Genomic DNA, 19,069 nt, shown 5'->3' with positions numbered 1-19,069 from the left:
TTCTTCATTATCCTCAGCTCCCTCTAAGACTTTCCACCCCTCTCAGATGTGCTAATTGCATTAGTTGATGTTTAGGATTTATTCCTTGAAGTTTCAGTGTTAATGGGACTGTTTGACATCTTTCTGTATTTCAAAAATATACTTTATTCATTAAAAAAAACTTTTTAAATACATATTGTCACAAAAGAAGCTCGGCTCTGTACAGTTGCAATATCAAGTAATTAAACAAAAACACGGGACTGTTTACAGTTGCTTCTAGCTGTGGGTCTGCAGTGAGACAGGCGTGGCCAGGGTGGGGGCTGTCACTTTAAATTGAGAGCTGGCGGTGGGTGGGTAGGTGCAGTGAAGGTCCGCCTTCCTGTGGGTGATTGGCAGCTGGGGCTGCTCGGGACGTGGAGCTGGAAGGAACTGGTTCAGCTTCTGGGAACAGCTGAAGTAAGTTGGTATTACAGTGCGGTGTTGGGTGGCCCTGACTCATTGACACCTGCCATAACCAGGGAGAAGGTACATACAGGCGGAGTGAAAACCTTTCTCTGGTCGGTGAGTCTTTTCTGTTTTACTCGCAGGTGGGTCTATTGCATGTACAGTTAGTATGTTAATGTTTGAATTGGCACCTAATTTCTTATTGCAGCTTGTATTACAACTGAAACACTTTGCTGTCGCTCAGCCACAATGTGTCGTTTTTTGGTAATCCCCACTTACTGTCATTAGCGACTGGACCTGTCTCCATAATTTTAGACGGGGTTTTCTTTCTGTGAGTGTGGGTCTTTATAAAGTGGAGTTAGAAACGGGACATTTTGGATGGTAGTAAACTAAATGGGGATTATTTTGTTGATATATTTGTTCACTTTTTAAAAAAATTAATTTTGTGTCACGCCAAGCCCAGGATAGTAGTCGGCTGCCAGTTGTGAAAAGGCAAGTTCGTTCAGCTTATTTGTATTGAGATCGCTGAGTGCCGTATTTACGCTTGAACCTGCAAGATAAATGGGAACTTCTACAGCTGATCTGTGTACACAATAACTGCAGGGAAAAGTCAAGACTATCTATTGATTCTCGGGTTTCTGAGAGTTTTGCTTCAAAGCTACTGTGTACGTGGTGGAAGCCTCACCATATCATTGTGAAGAAACTGAACCTTTCACCTTCAACTATTATAAGAATCTAGAGCACAGACAAGGGACGCTTTTATATTGTAGTAACATGCCACTACTGTAGTTGAATATGTACCTTGCATATTTATAAGGTATAACTTTTCTTTTACGTGTAATCTATCTAGTAGATACCAATAACAAAAATGTCATACGCATTTGTTATCTGTTACATTGTGTATCCGTCTCACTTCGGTCATCTCGGCTCTCGATTGGCTCAAATGTTATTTTTGTAAAAGAGCAACAAATCAAAATAAAACAAAGTAGCTTTCGGTCAGCGGGTAGCAAGTAGTGATGGAAAGCGCCAACCAGCAACTTCTTAAAAACTAATACAATCGCCAACAAAGCTAACAATGAAAAGGAGTTAACAAATCTAATTCTCCAGCGTAAATGAAACAACGTTAAACTTCCTCCAGATGAAATACTGATGACTGAATAAGGTTTGCAACATAATAAATGGTATAAAACTTGTGACCTGCAATAAAGTTGGTATAATGGCGTTGCAAACTGTAGTAAATTTATCTGAGGTAAGTGCCTTTCTGAATAGCCTTGAGTCTGTGTTAATTGCGGCAGCTGAAAAGAGAACCACACTAGCTCCCATGATGACATCGTCTGTAATGGACAAAGTACCCAGTATGGATTGGTGAAAGAATTTTCCTCATTAAACTACTTATTCTGCAGGCTATCATTCACAGGCTACCTGTTAGAAAAAGGCTGCCCGTTATTTTGTGTTGTTGGTTCAGTGTTTTGAAACTTGTTGGCCATTAGGTTGCACTTAGTAATTAAACAGCATCAAAAATGAAAAGATCTGGTTACAGCCACGGCTTGAACTTTTTTCAGCTTTGGTCCAAGAATCTCTGATTCTGTGGATGCAGGAAATCTGAAACCAGAACAGAAACTCAGCAGGTCAGGTAGCATTTGCAGGGAGAAAGCAGAGTTAATGTTTCAGGTCCTGTGACATAGCTACTACCTGTGCTGAAGCAAGGAAAGGTTGGTATAGATGCTGAAGATGTGGGTTGGGGGAAGGGGTTAAGAGTGAATGAGAGATGGAGACAGAGCCCAGAGAGTCAGACTGTTAAGCAGACAAAGGAATTGAGGACCATAAATAGGTGAAAATGGATTGACTGTGCTGAAAGCAGCCCATTTTATGACAAAGAATGGGGTATGGAGGTGGATATAGGATAGGGAAGAAGGTTTTAAAAACTGCAAGAACTGCCAATACTGTAAATTAGAAACAAAAACTGTTGGAAAAGCTTAGCAGGTCTGACATCATCTGTGGAGAGAAATTGGAGTTAACGTTTTGGGTCAAGTGACCCTTCCCCTCGAGTTCTGATTTCGCTCCATGGATGCTGCCAGAGCTTTTCCAGGAAACTTTATTTTTGTTTGACATGGGTGTTCATGCCTTAATGATTGAACTCCACATTCAGTCCTGACTGCTACAGGGTTCCCAAATGGAGAATGAGATGCTATTCTTCTAGTTTGTGCTGAGCCTCGCTGGAGCACTGCAGCAGGTCTGAGACAGACATGTTAGTCAGGGAACACTGTGTTGTATTGAAGTCACAGCCAACTGGAAGATCAAGGTCATTTTTTGTTTTGCAAACTATGTAGATGTTCTTCAAAGGGATTGCCTGGATTGTGTTCCATTTCCTCCTAAAGTACAGGAGCCCATATAGTGAGAAATGAATATAGTAAACTAATTTTAATTGAAAGTGGATTACTGCTTAACTTGAAAGCTGCGTTTGGAGTCTTGCATAGAAAGAATTTCTTTCTGAAAAGAATTGCTTCACATACAGTACATGTTAGATGTGATAAACTGAATTTTAAACAGCACTAGGGGAGCAATTTTTATATATAATGTATCCTAAGTTATGCAGGTATTTCTGAATGCATATACTGGATACATGAACAATAATTGTTCATTTAAGCAGATTTCCTAGAAACATGGTATTTATTTGGTCAACTATTTCTCTTTTGTAGCTAAATAAACACATTATAAAACCAAGTGAATGTCTTGCTGTCTTGGAGCAGTTCTTACAGTATTTTCCCAAATTATTACACTGAAGTTTTGCATCATTGAGTCAGATAGGGACATGCGGAAGATGAAATAATGTATGTGTCAGGTGTTTCTTTTGTTATTCAAAAACTGGCTAGATATCATGTAAATTTTATTTTTCTAGTAGCCAAATTCCTTCAGTTCTTTTGTATTTAACTGCACTTAAATGTTACTATAAAAATATCAAGCAACAAAAGTTTACCTTTCAAATATCCTACCTTAGCAAATGTTTAATTATTTATCCCTTATTAACATGTTTTCTCTTCTAGATTAGAAATAAAGAAACAGTACATTATATATTTCTATAATTCTTTCCTGGTTGTCATAACTGTTTTAGAGATTAAGACTTGAGCTTTATCCTGTTGCTAAAATGAATCCTGCTGACTACACATTAATTTCATGAGTGCAATATTTTTCACAACTCTGAACCGTGTTAGGTAAATTTCAGATGTGCACATTAATGATTGAGGTCTGCATCAGAAAGAAATGAAAGTAGAAACCATCAGAGGTTATTAACATGAAGCTTCTTAGTTTTAAATATCTCAGTCTATTAGATTTAAATTCTGCTAGGTTCATTAAAACAGGTTATGAATAACTTTAATATTTTTCTATAATAGTCTAATATGTATTAATAACAATTTCGTAGTCCTATTGTTAATATAACTGAACAAAGTAGTTGGAACAAGTCAGTGGAGACAATGTAGGATCAATTGTGAGGTACACATTTTGCCTGATGAAATGTCATGACCTGAAACTTTAACTTAACTTCTCACTCCAGATGCCAGATATTCTGAATATTTCTAACACTTTCTAACACATTTGCTTTTATATTTTGCATTTAATTCAGTATATCAGATCAGACATCATCCACTTTACGTAGTTATAATGAACTCCATCTTAGAGTCAACCATTCAGCCATTTTGAGTCTGTTTCACCATTCACTTACATTTGGGGTTTACAGGAACACCACCACTTGTGTAGCTTGAAGGGGACCTTGCATGATCGTAACTTTTTTTTTCCCCCATTTCTTCACAGTTGATTTCAATACAAAACTTTAGAAAATAGGCCATTCAGCTCACTGAATTTACTCTGCCATTCAGTATGATCACAGCTGATTTCTCAATCTCCATCTCAATGGCACACTCCTGCTCTCTATCCATATCCCTTTCCTTTTGTTTCTAGGAATATATTTATTTCTTTTTTAAATAGTTTTTATGTTGAATCCCTACAGTGTAGAAATAGACCCTTCAGCCCAACAAGTCCACACTGACCCTCTGAAGAATAACCCACCCAGTCCCATTCCCCTATATTTACCCCTGACTAATGTACCTAGCTTACACGTCCCTGAACACTATGGGCAATTTAGCATGACCAATTCACCTACACTGCACATGTTTGGACTGTGGGAGGAAACCAGAACACCCAGAGGAAACCCATGCAGACACAGGGAGAATGTGTAAACCCCACACAGTCACCCGAGGCTGGAATCGAACCCAGGTCCCTGATGCTGTGAGGCAGAAGTGCTAACCACTGAGCTACTGTGTTGCCCACTTGGATGGGCCCACTTAATGACTTGGACATCACTACCTTATCTGGTAGTGAATTACAGAGTCACTACCCTCTGAAGAAATTTCTTTTCAACTCATAAGGAAATGGTCTACCTATATCCTAAGGAGATGACCACTTGTTGTAAACAACTTCCCTCCCCCAGTCAGGGGAACCATCATCCCTGCATCTGCTCTGGCCCGCTCTGACATAATTTTATGTTTCAATGAGATCCCTCTTACCATCTTAAATACCAGTGTACATGAAAACATATTCAACCCCGTCCCAATTTGTATAACAAGCTACATGCTTGTTTTCAATATGGGAATACACATTCAAATACACTATAGTGTACTTGGGTCACTCAGACTACAATGGTTCAATGAGGTAGCTCAAAAAAACCACTACCTTCTCAAGAGCAACTAGGGTTGGGCAGTAAATACTGTCTGTGCCTTGCAAAATAATTGCAAAAACCCTTTCATCCTTGCCTCGCAGAAATCTATCAATGTTGGTCTTCAGATGACCAAGCATCATTGCATTTATGGAACTGAGTTCTAGGTTTTATTAACCTTTTTTGTAAAGAAGTTTGTTTTTCTTCACCTGTAAATAGGTTAGCTCCAATTGTGAAATTCTGTCCTCTTGTTCTAGGTGCTCCGAACAGAGGAAATAATGCCTCTCTCTATCCCATCAAATCCTTTAATCATTATAAACATCTTAATTAGATTGCACCTTAAGTTTTTTTTTGTATTTAATCTAATACAAGATTAGCTATGTAGCTTTTCATAATTTAACTTTTTTTTAGTCTTGTATAATTTTGTGGCAATAAGTACTGAAGATATAGGAAGTCTCAGATAACAATTGAAAATGCTGGAAAAATATAAAAGTTTGGCAGCGCATGTGGAGAAAGAAACAGGAGAAAGTGAGGACTGCAGATGCTGGAGATCAGAGCTGAAAATGTGTTGCTGGAAAAGTGCAGCAGGTCAGGCAGCATCCAGGGAGCAGGAGAATTGACGTTTCGGGCATGGAGCCCTTCTTCAGGAATGAGGGAAGTGTGTCCAGCAGGCTAAGATAAAAGGTAGGGAGGAGGGACTTGGGGGAGGAGCGTTGGAAATGCGATAGGTGGAAGGAGGTCAAGGTGAGGGTGATATGCCGGGGTGGGGTGCGGAGAGGTCAGGAAGAAGATTGCAGGTTAGGAAGGCGGTGCTGAGTTCGAGGGTTGGGACTGATACATGGTGGGGGGAGGGGAAATGAGGAAACTGGAGAAATCTGAGTTCATCCCTTGTGGTTGGAGGGTTTCTAGGCGGAAGATGAGGCGCTCTTCCTCCAGCCGTCGTGTTGCTATGGTCTGGCGATGGAGGAGTCCAAGGACCTGCATGTCCTTGGTGGAGTGGGAGGGGGAGTTGAAGTGTTGAGCCACGGAGTGGTTGGGTTGGTTGGTCCGGGTGTCCCAGAGGTGTTCTCTGAAACGTTCCGCAAGTAGGCGGCCTGTCTCCCCAATATAGAGGAGGCCACATCGGGTGCAGCAAATGCAGTAAATGATGTGTGTGGAGGTGCAGGTGAATTTGCAGGTGGAGTGCAGAGAAAGAAACAGGGTCAATATTTCAAATGGATGACCTTTGGACTATAACTTGTTACTTGCTCCAAAACAGATAGTGAATCTATGCTGCATTCCCTCTAGGAACAATAAGTCTTTCCTGAATACAGTACCCTCAATGTGCCTAACTAAACTTTTTATCAAGTTTTAACAAAAGGTCCTTTTATAAATCATTCCCAATGAAGTAAAGGCACATATTTTAGTAGCTTTTGTAATTTAAAATTTCATATCTGTCCATCAGCTCAGTGATTTTGGTATTTAGGAAACTAAATCTCCACAGTTCATAACTTTGAATTAGCTTGTTGAATATTTTTCTGAAGCTCCTCTGTTATTGATTGTATCATCATTATTGTCAAAACAACAATGACATGTAATTTTCAAGTTTATAAAACAAGCCTACAAATAAGAAATACAGCCTGGGAATGAGTGGAAGCACAGTGAAGTGAAATATTAGGCAGAAGTTTGTAGGAGAAATAATGGAGGTGATTCATTAGTAACAGTGCACCCCATTATTTACATGGAAACTACGCAGCAGCATCAATGGCTGTGAGATTGCACAGTTAAATATGGAAACCAAGAGTTGCTACTGTAATGCTCTGCTCCTTTAAAAGATGTGCAATGACAGGATCCGTCTTAGATTTCCCCTTTTTTAAATGCATTGAATTGTGAAGCCATGTATTTGATGTATGCATGCTAAATTCATTGATGATGCACTTGCTAGTATAACTACTCCCTTTAATGACATGATGCTTACTGTAAATGGATATTAATCTGTGTGATTCAACTGATATGAGCAGAAAGATTGCTGTCAAATGATCTGTCTGCTGAAAAATTAATTTTTAGAAGGATGCTATTTCATTCTTTCAGATCTTAATGATTTGAGTTTTAAGCAATTTTGTTTTATCCTTTCAGCTATTCATTCTCTCTTCTAATCTAGACTTTTTTTACCTCTCTCTCTATTTTGGTTGTGATGCCTAACCAAAATATTCCATATTCTAATTCACCTATCCTTTGCAGAAATAAATCTGACCTCATTATCATGTCTAGCCTTCATATGATTCCATATCGACCACTCCGACAACATGGTCAACTTTTGATAGCCCTGTGAAATGGTCAAGGCAGCTATTCAGCTGGTACAGAAAGGTCAAAAAGGAATAAAATGGACTACCCATTTATCTCAGCACTGGAAATGACATCACAATCCCAAATCAACCCTGAAAGATGTTTCTTAATATTTTGGAGAAATGTACTTTTGAGAAACTACCCGACTAAGTCATACATACAGAATCATACACTACAGAAAGTGTTGCAGATGCCATCATTACTATTCATGGGTTTGTTCAGTTATGCTGATAGCACAGACCTAGCTGACTTGTTGGCATGGTGGTGCATAGTCTGGAGGAAATCGTCAACATTGACTCTAAAGCCAATGAAGTCATAACCGCTTGTCAAACATGGGCAAGGAAATTTCTGCTGAGTTTTACACTGCTCTCCCATGGCTGATAATTCATATTGAATTACTGGAATTGTTACAGTGTAAGAGGAGGCTGGGCAATGCATTATGTCTGCACCAACTCTCCAAATCAATAAGACTTTAAGAAGAACTGAAGTTAGCAAGGACATAGAATGTGTGCACTGCATGGGAGACTGCAGTGTCGGTCACCAAGTGAAACAAAACACAACTACTTGCATGCCAAAGAGTAGTGCTTTCTTCTTCTGTAGTAAAGTTTATTACATTACTAAGGTTTAAATTGGAATAGTAACTAATTGTGAGAAGAACCCTAAATTCAGTAATTAATGAATGTATTATTGAATTAAGATTAATCGCTTGTGCCATTTTGATTTTAATGTGATGCAGTTGCAGAATGTGGGAGTTCCTGGACACGATTAGATTATCCACAGTGTGGAAACAGGCCCTTTGACTCAACAAGTCCACACCGACCCTCAAGAGTAACCCACCCAGATCCATTCCCCTACATTTACCCCTTCACCTAACATTAGCATGGCCAATCCACCTAACCTGCACATTTTTGGTCTGTGGGAGGAAACCCACACACAGACTGGGAGAATGTGTGCAAACTCTCCACAGACAGTTGCCTGAGGTGCGAATTGAACCTGGATCTCTGGCACAATGAGGCAGCAGTGCTAACCACTGTGCCACTCACTAATGTGATACATATCAAAAATGTCTGCTACTCAAAGAACTTGGCCTCAGGGGAGTGAAGCATTAGCTACAGAAACTGACACAAGGGTGTGGCTTAATTATTTGGTGTCAAACTTAGCAAGAAGTAAAATGGTTGTGGTTCTTGGAAGGCAATCAACTCTGCTCCACAGCTTAATTGCTCATGTTTCTCAGGGTAGTGTTATAGACCTGAACATCAGCTGCTTCATCAATGATCTTCCCTCCAGAATAAACAAATAAGTTCAGAACATTTGCTGATACCTGTAGTATTCAGTACCATTTGTGATCCTGTAGATACTAAAGCTATGCCTAAGTGCAGGAAGGCCTGAACTGCATTCGGGCTTGTGATAAGCGGCAATAAACATTTTATACCATGTAAATGCCAGACAACAGTCATTCCCTGACAAAAGAGCATTCAGCCATCTCGTCTTCCATGGTGTTACTGTGGCTAAATCCTTCACAATTAATATTCTGGGTGTTACCATCGATCAGAAACTTGACTGGACTAACCATGTAAATTCTGCAGTGACAAAAATTGGTCAGAGACTGGGAATTCTGACTGTCTGTCTTACCTCCTGGCTCCCCAAAGTCTGGTAGGCATAAGTCAGGAGTGTGATGGGATACTATCCATTTGACTGGTTGAGTGCATCTCCAACGATACTAGAGTTCCAGGACATCAAGGACTAAGCAGCCCATTTAATTGGATCCCATCTATTACCTAAAGCATGCATTTCTTCCACACCAACATATCGTGATAGCACTCTATGCCATGCACAGGATGCATTGCAGGAACTTGCTAAGAATCCATTAATGCACATTCCAAACTTGCACCCTCCAACACCTTAGATGGAGAAGGGCATCTGACACCCTTGGGATAGTGCCACTTGCAAATTCCACTCAAAGTCTCATACCATCCTGACTTAGATCTATTTTACTGCTCCCTTGCTACTGCTAGGTTAAAAATTCAGGAACATAGTTTGCTAACCACTCACCAGATCAACTGCAGCAGTTCAAGGAAGTGGCTATCCACCACCTTGTCAAGTATACTTAAGGATGAACAACAAAGACTAACTTTGGCACGATACTTACATTCTACAAAAAAATCTAAAACCTCCCTGTTCAGACTTATTAATTTATCTGATTAAGTACACATACAATCACTTGTCCTATTTACACAGGTCCAAGATGATCCATAGACAATGCTAAGGTTTTGAGATATTTAGTTGAATGGACTGACAATGCCAAAACCCATTCTGTTGTTGGCCCTGCTCGCAAACACTGTTGTGATGAACAGAATGCTGTGAAGTTGCAACATTTGTGTTGTAGGTATGAACTAAACTCACCACAGAATGTTTGCTTCTTTAAGCCTGATTTCAATTCTGAGAACTTTTTTTTTAAATGTGATAATTTATTAATTGCTACCACCGGCAAATATGGTGCCTGTTTATTTCTCTTTTGCAATCCAGTCTTTTGCTTCCCATTACGCTGCTCCTTCAGGACATAATTTGACATTGAATTCACCTGTTCAGCTTTACATTTGTCTTCATTTTGTTCACTGCTGACTTCTCAATCATTCTGTCTGATAGTTGGAGATACTCACCGGAACTGCTTGCCCTCTTCACTCAACTACTGAGTGCTATGTTTTTCTCCTGTTGTTATCAGCAAGTTTTACTCATGACTTTTTTTTTAAAAAACTACGCAAGGGCAAGTTTAACTAATGGCAGACACTTCAGCTAATGTTTAACTAGTTTCCTTGTGAGAAATAAAGACAATTCAACTTTTATTTAAAATCACTTTTGTAAACTGTCATCATGCTAAATATATCATAAAACAATGGCTTTTCCTCATTGTCAGAAGGGGAAGAGATGGAGTGAGCAGAAAACTAGATTTCATTTAATGAATAAGAGAATTGGTAATAGACTGTGGTGTTTTGTGGTCGGATATGCTTGAGTGCAATATAAATGCAAGTAAATAGTTCATTCACAAAATTACTTCTGGGTAGAACATCTTGCCTCTTTAAGATAATATAATATGTTCTCCTCTTACACACTTTAATAGTAAGATTCCCATTGTTACCTTGACTATATAACCAAACACTTTGCCTCATATAAGGACTCCATTCCATTCTCCCAGTTTCTCCATTGTATTTGTGCTGCTGACATCACCTTCCACACAGGTCCCTGCACTTTGTCCAACTTGTTTCCTGCATCTCTCCCATTCCTTTCCTTCCCAAAGCTACAATATGGCCCCTTGTCCTCACTTTCAACCCCACTAGCCTCTTCATTCAAAGGATTAGAAGCTGCCATTTCTGACATCTCCAGTGGGCTGCCACCATCAGACATGTATTCCCCTTCCCTCCCTTGGTGTCATTGTGTAGGGACTGTTCCCTCCAGGACATCCTGGTACACTCCTCCTCTACTCTCAACATCACTTGGGATGGCATGGTGGCTGAGTGGTTCGCACTGCTGCCTCACCGTGCCAGGGACCCAGGTTTGATTCCAGCCTCTGGCAATTGTTTTTGTGGAGTTTGCACATTCTCCTTGTGTTTCCTCTGGGTGCTCTGGTTTCCTCCCACAGTCCAAAGGTGTGCAGGTCAGGTGCATTGGCCATGCTAAATTGCCCAGTGATAGGTGCATTAACCAGAGGGAAATGGGTCTGGATGGGTTACTCTTCGGAGGGTTGGTGTGGACTTGTTGGGCCGAAGGGCCTGTTAGTGCGGATGAAACGATATCAGTCTGAGCCCAGAGTGCGGTTCAACAATCGGTAACGTTTCTTGCTACAGTAACGCCGGCGGAGACCAACCGAGGTCCGAATCTCGGCTGCTCTGCTGTTCCTGCGCGCAGCTACATATTATATACTTTTAGTTGTCAGGATGTGTGGAATTTGAGGATGAATGGGATGATCGTTCCCCATCATCAATGGAGTAGGTGCAAATAGAATGTTTCCTGCCATCCCAGGAGAGTTGCAGGGCACGCACAATAGGTGCTAATTGATTTATTAAAACCGGTCCGGGTATTATCTGCTTGTCTCTCTCTGTGAGGGCAGGGGCTAGCACACCCCTTTGTTCCTTTGGGGTGTTGGTGTGTATTGGTCTGATATCAGTCTCTTGATGTGATTAGGAGATGGGTTTCCATATTAATTAATTCTGGAGTTTTGGTCTGAGTCATGGGTAGTGTTGGTCTAGTGTGGATTTGATCTGTCCTCTGTCTCCTATCTCCCGGTCACGTGGGCGGACCGGCAGCTGCTGAGTTCTGTGGGTTTAAAGCTGCGACTGCTGTTTAAAACACAAAATGAATTCTTATAGTTTCCTGATGTAGGCATAGTCCCGTGGCAAAAGCAGGGCGGCTCTGATGCCCGCTTGCAGGCCTGTTTCCACACTGTAGAGATTATAATCTAATCTAACCACTTGCGCTTACAGCCATGGCACCTTCTCATGCAATCACAAAGTGCAACGGTTTCCCATTTACCTCCTTCCTCCTCACTATCCAAGGCCCCAAACACACCTTCCAGGTGAAGCAGTGACTAACCTGCTCTTCACTCCATCTAGTCTACTGTATTCACTGCACACCATGTGGCCTCCTGTATGCTGGGGAGGCGATCACAGACTGGCTGACCTCCTCCATTATGGTATACCTCCTGTCTGAAGAAAAAAGACCCTGAGCTTCCAGTTGCCTGCCACTTCAACACACCAATACTTCCCTGGCAAGTTCCCTGGTAAACATCTGTCTCCAGCCTGTTGTAGTGCTGCAGCAAAGCTCAACTGTAGCTGGAAGAACAACACCTCCTTTTTCATTTAAGTACCTTGCAGCTTTCAGGGCTCAACATTATGTTTAACAATTTCAGAACATGAACCTCCTTCCCTGTTCTTCACCCAACCCTAAACTCCCAGGTCCTGTCCTGTCAGTTGCCCTCAGCAAAGCCAGCATGTTTTTAACTAGCACCAGTCCCTGTTCATCATCTTCCCTGGATTAATATGAACAATCAGTTAATCTGCTTTTTTCCTTTTTCTCTTTGACACTGTCTCCATCTATCCATCTCACTAGCTACCTCCCCTCATCACCACCACTACCCAACCCAACCAGAATCCACATGCATCATCAGCACCAATGCCATTATCCAGCTGCCTTCAGCTGAGAAGGATCCCTGGACTCAAACCATTTTTTTTTCTTTGTTTCAGAATTCCAGCATCCATAATTCATTAGTTTATTTTATGGTTGAGACATGATCTGTTAGAGTTGTTGATGACTTGTGTGGAGCGCAAGTGGAAAGGTATGCAGTTTTTCTTTAGTCAATGGGTTAATAGCTGGGGGTATAGATTTGAGGTAGAAGGCTAAGGGGAGAGTTAACCACTTTTTCCCTTGGGGTGGTGGGAGGCTGGAATTCACTACCTGAAAGGATGGTTTAGTCAGAAAGTTTAACATTTAAATAAGATAAACATATTGTGGGGAGGCTGCAGAAGGATTTGAACAGGTTAGGAGAGTGGGCAAAGAAGTGGTGGATGGAGTACAGTGTGGGGAAAATGTGAGGTCATGCACTTTGATAAGAAGAATGGAGTCATGGACTATTTTCCCAACGGGGAGAAAAATCAGAAGTGTGAAGTCCACAGAGACTTGGGAGTTCTAGTCCAGGATTCTCTCAAGGTAAACTTGTAGGTTGAGTCAGTAGTTGGAAGGCAAACGCAATGATGGCATTTATTTTGAGGGCTTGAATATACAAGCAGGGATGTACAACTGAAGCTTTACAAGGCTCTGGTCAGACCACATTTGAAGTATTGTGCTCGGTTTTGGGCCCCAGATCTCAGGAAGGATGTATTGGCCCTGGAGCATGTGAGGAGGTCCATGAAAATGGTCCCAGGGATGAAAAGCTTAACATATGAGGAATGTTTGAGACGCTGGGTCTATACTCTATGGAGCTTAGAAGGGTGAGGGGGGTATCGAATAAAAACTTTCAGAATACTGAATGGCCTGGACAGAATAGATATTGGGAAGATGTTCCATTGGTAGGAGAGACTGGGGCCCGAGGACATAGCCTTAGCATAAAGGGAAGATCTCTTAGAACAGAGATAAGAAGAAACTACTTCAGTCAGAATGGTGAATGTATGGAATTCACTGCCACAGAAGGCTGTTGAGGCCAGCTCATTGAGGTTCTTTAAGTTTGATGTTCTTGAGTATCAAAGCTTACGGGGAGAATGAGGATGAGAAAATTATCAATCGTGGTTGAATGGTGGAGCAGACTTGATGGGCTGAATGGCCTAATTTCTGCTCTGTGTCTTCACTTGAGTTGCTATGGGCTGCGAACTGGAAAATAGTATAAGTGTGGACAGATCTTTGTTGTGGGCATAGTGGGCTAAATGACCTGTTCTGTAGACATCAAAAAGAATTGCAAAGATATGACCCTTTTTTTTTTTTGCTTAAACATTAGAACTGGAGAGAATGGAAAAGTCAACCAAAGCATCCTGTTTGCGTATTTCTCTCAGAATAAACCACTGGAAGATGTTTGGCAAAATTGGGAGAGAAGCCTGAAGAGGCACATCACTATGTCAGGATCATCTTGCCCCTTCTCTTATGCTTTTCATAAGCAGTGTGGTGAGATTCTTGCTGGGCAGTGGCGAGTTGCCAGTTAATGGCGATTAATGCTTTTTTTTTGAGGTTCTTGTTGATGGGCCAACTCACCACCTCAATATTCCAGTTGTGATGTTTATAAAGTAGCCCAACAAACTAGACATCAGGAAACCCCAACATCGAAACCAGAGTGAATGCTTGCTTCGGATAACTCCAGGTTAGATACTAATATCTAAGGCAGACTTGAGTACTACCCACAGGGACCCAGGCCAATAGACATTGCATCTGACCTGTCATCTTCAAAGAATCCTGAGGGACATTTCAGATCTACTTGCAGGAGGGTCCTTCTGCACTTCATCCTGCACTCGGCTGCATGAACAATTAGCTTTGTAATGCTGCAGCACAGACCCTGAACATTCTGATACGTGCACCCAACTCATGGACTGGCCAGGCTGCATCTCCGGGCTCCACGTACTGTCTTGGTGCTCACTTACTCAGAGCCTACTTGGATTCTCCTAGCATCTCTGTTTGCATTGCCTGGCCTTTTAGCAACAGAAATATCAGACTCCTATTTCTATTGTCTTGATGTGCTGTTTAAGGCAAATGCAATCCGCAAAGCTTGTCAGGGTTGGCAACGGGCTCCAAGTCAAAAGCAATAGCTTCTGCTCAGGGATCCAAGTATAGTAAGACAAAGTAGCCTCCGATACCAGTCAAGGGTCTGCTTGAAGCAGTCAGTCAGACAAAGCTGACGTGGTCTGGTGCTGTGGCCTCAACTAGTAGTCCTAAAGAAGACAAAGTCCTGACTATGCATCACTCTGCCCAGCAGTAGCTCCAGGATCCTGTCTGTAAGCTAGGATGCTGGTTTCCCCCAGTCTGCCATATCTATCTGGAGCAAACTGTGCAGGATAACTCTAGTTTGACTGCACATGACTCGGTGCACAACAGTTTTTTTTTAAAAAGAAAACACATGCGCCAAAACCACCAGTCAGTTCAGGGAAGTTTGGTGAATGGCAAGTTGTTTTGTGAGAAGTGTATGGCAAGATGAGGATGGAAATTGGATAAGACCCATGCTAGGGGTGGAGTTTGCTAAGATTCGGAGAGAAATTCCCTCCAGCCTCACTGAGAATCCCTCCAAGGAACTCGTCGTGACTTGCACTTATTCAAAATACCATAAGATTCAGCCCAATTTTTTTTTTAAATTGAGGAAACACATTTCTGAATAGATATATCAATTCTTCAGGAGTTCTAATTTGCTGCTATGATGTATATTGTCTTTCAGTTTTAAATCGCTACAAATCTGACACACCAGCAGGGAAGGTATAATATGGAAGAACCGAAGATCTTTGCAACAACTGTATTAGGTGTTCTGTAATTCGGCTTGGATTTTACTGAAGCTGTCTTGCTTTGTTTGCTGTTTCTGTTGGTTGCAGTTCATAAACTTTTTAATGTAGCACCATGTAGTTAAGTATAAATTTCTCGCTGTCTTTATATCCTTTTCAAGTATTTCCATGGGTCACATGCTAAATTATCTTGGAGGGCAGATAATCTCCTCTAAAGTATTTGCCTGTGCCAGACTGTAACAAGCTACATGAAAATGTGTGAAAGCAAGATGGTAATGAACTTCCCTCCTGAAAAATTTATTTGCCTTATCTTTGAGAAGCAGTTAATGGTCAACATTTCCCTGATGAAAGTGGAATTGTATTGATTCTAGTGTGCACCATTTTAACAAGGTTGTTAACGCACAATAAGAGGACACCAAGATATTTAAGGTTGTACCTATATCTAAATAAGGACATATCTCAATTATAAGGAGCTCAAGCAAACTGTTAGCAGAAACAAGGTTTGCACTCTGGGTGTAAAGTCCTATGCATTCAAATCACACTCCTGAGACCTTGGCACAGATTCTGTATAATATCTGATCATAATCAAAATGCTTTTGTGCAATTTGGCCTCCATAGTTCTTGCATTACAGTGGCTATGTTTTGCAAATACTGAAATTGGAGATTATTCATAGTGTCTCAGATATCGTGAGGTCATATTCCATTCCTGAGTTTTGCAAATTGGAACACCTAAGTTCAGTGCCACCTGCATCTTGTAAGGAAATAAGTGGATCTATGGCCAGGTTGTGATTTTTTATTTTATTTTTAAAAAAGCCACTGGAAGTACAATTTTTTTTTTTATATATAAGGAATTGTAGCCTGAATAGTTATTTCTAAGGCCATTTGGTACATGGTATTTCTGATCCCTGTGAAAAGTCTCTCTTAAAACTCACTCTGTAGCAAGTTTTAATTACCTGCTTGCTTGCTTCAAGTGCTACAAATGTATTTTCTTTACATTGCCATCCAAGTTTCGATTGAAATCATTGGTTTCTGTGTAATTATTTTATAAGGACGTCAGCCAAGTGGACATTGTAGAATATTTAATTCCTGATTGGAGCTGTTTAATGTGGTTAGGAGAAAGTGAGGACTGCAGATACTGGAGATCAAAGTTGAAAAGTGCGGCGCTGGAGAAGCACAGCAGGCCAGGTAGTATCTGAGGAGCAGGTGAATCAATGTTTTGGGCACAAGCCGTTCACCCAGTGCCAAACTTTTTGATGCTAGTTAATGTGGTCCAATTGGGGAGCCCTGGCTGACATAAAAAAAAAGAACGTCTGAGGTTTGATTCACTTGGAGAACTGGACCAGTGTCAATCACTTTCCACATATAAATGAAAAGGGTGACTTAGTGATGTCCTCTGGAGTTATTTCAGTCTCCACTCCAGCACCCTAATGGGTAGTGCAATCAGCGCAATTACTAGCTCTGTTTTCTTAAAGCTCTTCACGTTATTCATGCATCTCCTGTCCATCCTCTTAAATCAGTATCATGCAGCCTATTTCCTTGTCTATCTTATCTAAGCCTGGCTTGATCTTTTTTGATTTGACTTTTTTATTTGATTTTATTGCAGTCACATGTACCAAGGTACAGAGGGGAAAAACTTTTTTTGGTTGGCAAGCAGATCATAGTAAGCAAGGATGTACAGATCATAGGGTGCTTAGACAGAGCGAGGTATACAGGTCACACTGCACAGGGGGTGCATAAAACAAGATCAACATTAACAAAACGAACATTATTTGGAGTACGAGAGTCCATTCATCAGCCTAATACTAGCAGGGAAGAAGCTGTTCTTTAACCTGTTGTTGCAAGTGTTCAAGCTTCTGTATTAGTGGGGTTGGGGGCATGGTATTTTATGTTGGCAACCTCTTTCCACTGCAATGAGAAGCATAAAATGGTGTCAGTTGATGGGAAATTGGTTTCTGTGATGGTCTGGGTTGTGCACAACCTTCTGTAGTTTCTTTATGGTCCTGAAAAGAGGAGTTACCAAGCCATTATGCATCCAGATAGTATGCTTTCTATGGTGCATCTGTCATGGTTGGTAAGGGTCCTTGTGGATACACCAAATTTCCAAAGCTCCCTAAGGAAGAGGTGGTGTTGTGCTGCCTTGACTGTCACATTTATGTGAGAAGCTTAAGACCGGTTATCATCACTCCTAGGAATTTGATGCTCTCCATTCTCTCCACCTCAGCACCATTGATGTATATAGAGGCATGTCCTCCTCCTTTCATCCTGAAGTTAATGATCAGTTCATTTGTTTTGCTGACATTTGAAAAAGTGGTTCTTGTACACCTCTAAGTATTCTCTAATCACCTTTGATAAATGGGAAACAAAATTGCCTTTTCAAACTAACTTGTAACTAAGCCACAATTGTTGGAACAATTCAGGTAAATCTCTTCTGCACCTGCTTAAAGACCATTGCATTTTTTTTAAAGTGTGGTCACTAGAATATTCTAATTGAGTCAAACCAGAGGTTTAGATAGGTTAAGCATATGTCCCTTTTTTTTTGTATTCAATAATTTATGAAGCTCTGCTGTTGTGCACTTAAAATTTTGCTATATCTATATTACAATTTGCCAGAAGGGATGGTATCATCTCCTCCATTTTTATCTGTGTTCACTTCCATCTTTTGAAATTCTACTTATTCCAAAATGCAAGTCATTTACATATACTACCGATCGCACTAGCCCAAGTATTGACCTTTGGGAAAAACCATTGGTTTCAGACTGGAAGACTTTAACCAATCATTCTCTTCTTTCTGAGCCTCAAATTTGCTTTCCAGCCTGTCTATATAATACTTTTGTCCAGCACTTTCTTTAAAATTAATATAGGCAACATCCACTGTGTTCCCTTTATCTACTAGCTCTGGTATGTAATTTAAAATATCAATTAAATTAGTCAAGCATGATCTTCATCCTTTTTCACAAGTTTCTGGTATCTGTCTGTAATTTCCTTCAACTTAAAGTGTCTGTTAACTTTTTTTTTCTGATTTTTAAAATTCTAAAACCTTTTACAAATCTCTGGATAATAATTGCGAGGACTTTGCTTGCACCGTTTCTTAAATAAGGGTCTCATGTTTGTCACTCTGTATTCTCTGTTTAATTTCCCACAACTAGGGAAACCTGGAAACAAGCAAGCCCTTCCACCTTCTCTACCTCCTCTTCCTTTAGTAAACTGGGGATGCAAGCCATCTAGGCAAGTCGACCGATCAATTCCAAGCATAGCCACCTATTCCAGTACAATTTTAACACTGCATTTGCTTCTACTGATACTTTGTCACATTCCTCTTCCATAGTAAACATGGATTCGAGCAGGTGCTGAATAAAACTCTTGCCGAACACCGGAACAGGAGTAGGTCATTAGCTTTTCAAACCTTCTCCATTATTCAGTCAGAGGTGATCTGGATATGATCTCAGCTCCACACTTCGGTCTGTACCCAATAACACTTGATTCTCTTGTTTATTAAGGAAAAAAAACTAAACAACTAGTTTGAATAGCTTTAAAAACTAAGCCTCCAAAACCTTCCAGAGAAGTATACCACATTATAATGACCCTTCAAGAAAACCAATTCCCATTTCTGCCTTGAAAGGGAGCTCCGTTTTTGTTAAACTATATCCCT

General features: G+C 40.7%; 1 protein-coding gene across 7 annotated transcripts in view; it reads left to right on the top strand.

Moving 5' to 3' along the window:
* The first annotated feature begins 469 nt into the window (after positions 1-469).
* Positions 470-19,069, top strand: part of LOC122549677 (WAS/WASL-interacting protein family member 3) — a 100,560-nt gene continuing 81,960 nt past the window's right edge. Inside the window, exon 1 of one of the 7 annotated variants that reach the window (XM_043689519.2) lies at positions 470-540. The gene's annotated coding sequence lies outside the window, so the exon portion shown is untranslated. Of the gene's footprint in view, positions 567-19,069 lie in introns of all 7 variants that reach the window. The other 6 variants (XM_087986947.1, XM_087986953.1, XM_087986944.1 and 3 more) reach the window with 6 other exon arrangements.

Source organism: Chiloscyllium plagiosum, unplaced genomic scaffold, assembly GCF_037043375.1.
Source record: "Chiloscyllium plagiosum isolate Xiang-an unplaced genomic scaffold, Cpla_swu_hap1 HiC_scaffold_5, whole genome shotgun sequence".
NCBI classification, from domain to species: Eukaryota; Metazoa; Chordata; class Chondrichthyes; order Orectolobiformes; family Hemiscylliidae; genus Chiloscyllium; species Chiloscyllium plagiosum.
Note: the sequence above shows the minus strand (reverse complement) of the source record. Positions and strands in the feature narration are given on the sequence as shown.